Here is a 6,000-nt window from a genome sequence, read left to right as displayed (position 1 = left end):
GGAAAAAGTAAGACACTCCGTGGATGGATATGATATCCGTTTTGATAAAGTGTGTGAATTACGCCATAATTTGGAAGACCAGTTGCTTTCATTGGGTAGATTTTTAATTGAAATTAATTGATTTCATGAACAATGGAAATACTTGAAAGCTGTGGTTTGCACCACATGTAGGTTGTGTGGTAGACGCCGCCTTCGTGAAGACCCCCTGGTAGCCAAAGTTCTCCCTGGTCTTCATTAGCGTTCCAGCTTCCAGGATGCCCTTAATACATATGACAGGAGAAAAAAAAGCATATAAATAGTAAAGAAAATGATGGTGTGGGTCATTTTCTGCTACTAGAAACCTCTCATTTCCTGACATAGGAGCTGACAACCTACGTACATTAAAGGTGAGATAATGTCAACGACTTTATTATTGGTTATTGTAGACCAAGTTAGACATGTATATAGCTGCAGCGTCCCGACAGTTTGGCTGTCAGAATCATATGGTCAGTAGTCAGTGTGGTTTCAACTGTAAGATTCAGCTCTGCCTAGAATATTGCAAAAATAGGATTACGATATTCTGATGCTGACGGCTTACGCACGTTAAAGGTGAGAAAATGCAACTGTTCTGATATTCAGAGTATTTGTATCTTAACGAATATTATTCTACAATTTTATTAATTGTGGCTCTGTGGCTTTTATTGTGACCACCGCACCTGACAATGATAATTATTTGCAATTTAACGCCGTTTTAATCAGCCTTGAAATTTGGCGATTCTTTTTGTAGCGAAAATGTAGGCATATAACCCCCGTCTAATCAAACGCGTCACAAAAACACCCGCATTCTCAAGCAGACACAAAAGACAGTTCTCGCACTATGGAAAACTGTCACACGCGCACATGCATGTGCCCGCACGCATCCAAACAATGCCCATGGCATAAGTCAATCAACAACCGACCTTTCGTTAGCTTGAGGTGGTCCTGAACTTAAGACCCCCCCCCCCCCTGAAATAGAGCTCATTTGACCTGCGCGGGGTCACAAAATCTGATAAACAAAACTCTGTAATTAAGGTTTACTATTCCACGTTTCTCCCTAGATACATAAATTATATTTGTCCTGTAAACAAGCACAATGTCGCTCTGCTTATGAGGACTAAGGTCCACCAAATGTGTGTAAAGTGTCAGGAAAAGAAAAAGATTGAGAGGTTTTATAATGATGCTAATAGCAACCGGTAGGCAGCACTTGAAGATGTCGAGTTTTTGGGGTCTTTATTGTGTGTTGGACCTATTTTTCTTTTTAAGTGTTCCTAAATCCCGGTGTATAGAAAGTTCGTATTTAATATCTGTGGTGACTACATTTAAAAAAATAATTAAATATAGCATACATGTTTTCTAATTCAACTGACCTTTCGATGCTCTTGTGTTAGGTTATAAATGGGCGAAACTTAAAAAATTGCAGTTAAAAATCGAATTTGATATCCAAAAATTTTTTTTAAAAAATCTGAATTCTGAAACGTAGAAATTATTAACAATATTGACATTTAAAATAATAAACAACTTAAGAAAGCTTTAATACCTATTTTGAGAAGCGAAAAGGTGTGTTCGCTGCATGGAAATTATTTGTTTAACTACCACAGGGCCATCGATTCTGTAACATCTCCAGTTGTAGCTCACAGTCGACATACATAACTAAGATATCTATGGTCCGGTATTGTTATAATTATACATTTTTGGTGAATAAGACAAATCTTTCAGACCAATACTCGACACTGACTTATAATTAACACGGAGTGCTACAAGTATTTTAGCTCTTATCTATTGCAATCGTGTAAGAGCCACGACTTACGTAAGTAACTCAATGAACCGACTGATTCATGCGAGATTAGGTCGGGCTGACTGTAGACGAAGCAAACGGGGGCTCGCTTTCCTGCATAAATACCAATGATAAAACATGCCTGTCGTGTACCTGACGACCTCAGATTTAAAAATAGTTTCAAAATGTCACTTAAATTATGAGAACCAGCAAAACCCATTAATTAGGAACGAATCCCGCATACATATACAACGTTCGGGTCTTTGATGTTTTATGAAAATAAATCTTACCTCGTGCCCAAATCATATTAAATAATAGAAAGCGGACGCTCAGGGGTAAACTCTCCCAGGCCGACAAAGTTATAAAAAAAAAAAGAACAGGAAAAAAGGAAAAAGGACGGGACAACAATAGCTGTAATTAATCTTCCGCGAAAACCTGTCGTATCCTTTAAAATCTGGCATCATAAGTGTAGTGCGACGGGAACACATGGTTCTATCTGGGTGAGCGTTTATTCTGGATTCGTTAAGTCCCACAAAAATACCGTCTTAGGGAGGTCTACATGGCGCAGTGAAGTGCAACTTTTACTTTCCCGCACGTGTGCAGAAAATATCAAAATGTTCCTGACGGTCGGAATTACTTTTTTTCATTTTACAGTGGCTTTGTTGTTCCGTATAAATTGATGCGGATGCACGGCTTCTGACGAAAAAATGTGTAAACTCTGTTTTTTCACCTTTGCAATCCCACATTATCTCGTACTTGATTGCTTCAGTAGCTTTAAATTGGCTAAATTTTCCTTTTACAAATCATTTATAATTCTTCTTCTTTTTTTTTTTTTTTTTTTTTTTTTTTTTTTTTTTTTCTTTTGTCTTTTTGGTTTTTTTTTTGAACTTCTGTGTACTAGTCTAGAAGTTCATTACCATAATTTACAATCCTCTCAGTCAGTTGGCTTTTTATCTGACATTCTACAAAGACAGCTGCTGTGCTTAACCAACAGTTTCTCTGCTGATCATGCTCTTTTTCTTTTATTTCGGAAAGGCCTATACGTAATAACGAAATACTGATTTTGAAAAAAAAATTGTTGGTGATATCTGTCCAGCATCGGGCGTGCCCCCCCCCCCCCCCCCCCCACCCCAAGTTTAGAAACTAATCAAATGTTTGATCTTTAGCCTGGGCTAAAGTAGCTGCCCTAGTTTTCGAAAAATGTTGAACAGAAAACTCATCACCTAAACCGGGCTGTTTCCTATATGTATCGGAAACTTCATATTGATCTGGGCTTAGCCGGTGACCTATAAGGCGCATTCAGAACAATTTGATCCGCGGGCTAACAGATACGCGGATCAAATATGGCGCAACCCATTTGAAAGCATGCCGAGGTATAATTGCTCTGCAATCACTGCCCACAGTGCGCGCCTTATTTGATCCGTGGACTAGTTAATCCGCGGATCAACATTGTTGTGAATGCATTCTTAGATGCACCTAGGAAGCAGCGATAAAATATAGCCAGAACATTTCCCAAGGTATTCTCAGGGACAGTTGAGGTACAACAGGAGTGAGTTAATCTATGTGTAATATTTTGTTGCCTGGCATATACGTAAAGGCACTGCCAAGGCCACGGATAAAAAAAGGAAAATCAGTGTCGCTGTCACCCGTATATCATAACGGCGCACGGTACAATCCTCCTCACCGCCTGACCTCTGTCAACGTACTGGTTCGGGTCACAGATGACGATGATGAGAAATGTCACAGAATGTATAAGTTCACTGTAATTGCGATGTCTGGTTCTGGGTTAAGGGGAAAAACATGTCATCTTTATTTTTAAAAAAAGTATTGCTTTTAGACACAACGAGAGAAGCAAGGCGGAGCGTGTAGATGTTACACCCCCCTTCCACGCCCCTAAACAAGTGGTGTTTTTTCACTGAAGAACAACATTGAAAATAATAATAAATTTATAAACCTCTTAAAGTTGCATCTGCAAAAATACTTAGTTCACTTCATACAAATAATGAACATGTATAAACAAGTATAATTCAAAATCATTATTTCATTTAATATCATTCTAATCAAAAACTGTAGCGTATTACTTACATGCATGTATCATACCTTGTAAATGTAAGTACTGAATCCGCGCAATGTGGCCCAAATCTTCAGTGGGCTAAATGCATCACATCTTCGATGCACTGTGCCCATTTAAAAGATACACATTTTCACCCTCACATAAGATGTATCGGACAAGGTGGTGATCTTTGCCGATAAATATAAGACAAACAATACAGGCGGTAACACCCGAACGTTACATTATGCACATATTATGGAGGTTGGCGAAGGAGTCATTTCGACGTGGATACAAAGAAATATAAAAAAATAACATTAAAGGTGCCTGCATTTGTGAGTTAAGATCTCTGGTTTGACAGGCTAGAGAGAATTCCGGGGGCACAATGGCTTTCAGAAAATGAAATAACTATATACCGGTTGCTAAAAATGCACACAACCAAATAAACACATGAATAAAAAACTATGCATGAATTAATAACCTTGAACATAAGATGCACGAAACGGGGAGAACATCTTCTCTTTGTACTGTTTTTACTTCCTTCTTTTGGGTAAAACTTTGGGGGTTACAGTGGCTACGTTGGTACAGTGGCTACAGTGGCTACGTTGGTACCCTTGGTAGCCTTATGCTACTCAATACCCCGAATTTTTGATAAATTTGGAAATCTTTATCCGTGACGGCCTTGTGTATTACGTTTTCTATAGTTTTGTGTATTTCGCTTGTTCATGTAGTTATATCAAACTTGATCAAAGAAAAAGATACTGTATCGTTCACCAATAGTCGCTATAGAGCGCAAATGCACGCAAGGCCACACTCCCGCTTTCAGAACGTGTATTCACATATCTGCGAAAACTTAATTAAGTCGACCGGTGTCTCCTTGCAGTTTAATTTTCAATAGAGTTTCTCACAAAAGTCTTTTTTTTTTTGCTGAAAATTTAGGATAAATGCCAATACGGCTTACTGGGTATACATAAGACGAGCATTGCGTTATTTCCAATGCCTTCTTAACCAGAGAGTCTTCTCGAACTACGTAATTATCTCAGCAGTAACAAGCTAGATCAACAGTCCGTTGTGGCCCTCAAGCTAACACGCTCTGTGAGCATCAAATTCATCTGTTTGACCGATAGTGAACCAACAGTATTCGCTGAAAAAAATAAAAAAAAGATTCCTGGAAAGTACTGGTATATTTCATTTTAATTGAGACAAAATTAAGAGGATCGGGAGCGCTAACGCCTCGGAGGATCAACCATGCTTTTTATTTGTCGAACGGAGTTAAGAAATTAACTCTCTGTTTCATATAGATGTCTGTAGTATTTCTCAGAAAACATTTTCTGTTCAGCTTTTTTTTTTTCCTTGCTTTTTGGAAGTGCGTGTTCTGTTTTATGTAAACTTCTTTTTCGTTTCTGAGAAAAAAAACAGTGCGTTTAGGTTTGGAATGCAGCAGTGTTCTTGCCTCTCTCAAAATATAAACACAATTTACACAATTTATTTTGTTCTCTTCACAAAATATTTTGGAGGGACTTGGAGAAAAGAGCACGTCTTCCCCCGTTGCTTCAAGAGGTTAACAACTCTTCGTATGGGATCCATAGTACACAATAAATACATTGCAAACAACCCACAGGAAAATAGTATATTCTATTTTACCACCATAACAACGTTTTTTTTTTTTTCATTTACTCTGGAATCTGTGCTTGCCATAGGACCACGTGACCTCCATAGATGGCTAGCCTCTCCTAAGAGATTATTACAAAAAAAAGGGGGGGGGGCTAACTTTGAAAGTTGGCACAGATTCATTAGCCCGTGGGAAGTATATGGTAAAATTGTCGTTAACCCCCTGATATCAATTTTTGGCCAAAATGAACAGTTGTTGATCCTTTAACTAACTAGTAAAAGTTGAAGTCTGCAGTAGGATGGTATCAACATCAACAGCCTAAATATTTATGGAAAAAATATTTTACTCTTTTCCACTTTCAATTTTTTACTGCCCTTCATCATTCTCTCTGTTGATACATGTATTTGATTTTCTTATGTAATCTATTGCCATGTTCTATTGTTACCAGGCCTATAAAAGCACGCTCTAAACATTTTCTTTTTTTCCCTTAATAAATCCTGTTAAAATCAAAACCCATTTGTTACAACGAACGTTCACCCTTCCAGC

At 38.0% G+C, this 6,000-nt stretch overlaps 1 protein-coding gene across 1 annotated transcript in view; it reads left to right on the top strand.

The window, feature by feature from the left end:
- The first annotated feature begins 220 nt into the window (after positions 1 to 220).
- The window catches only part of LOC106175588 (PDF receptor), a 67,445-nt gene continuing 61,665 nt past the window's right edge, over positions 221 to 6,000 (top strand). The window contains exon 1 of the mRNA XM_087013552.1: positions 221 to 386. The gene's annotated coding sequence lies outside the window, so the exon portion shown is untranslated. The remainder of the gene's footprint in view (positions 387 to 6,000) is intronic.

Source organism: Lingula anatina, chromosome 5 (genome assembly GCF_051362555.1).
Source record: "Lingula anatina isolate TDL-2025a chromosome 5, LinAna3.0, whole genome shotgun sequence".
NCBI classification, from domain to species: domain Eukaryota; kingdom Metazoa; phylum Brachiopoda; class Lingulata; order Lingulida; family Lingulidae; genus Lingula; species Lingula anatina.
This window is presented reverse-complemented; position numbering and strand designations above follow the sequence as displayed.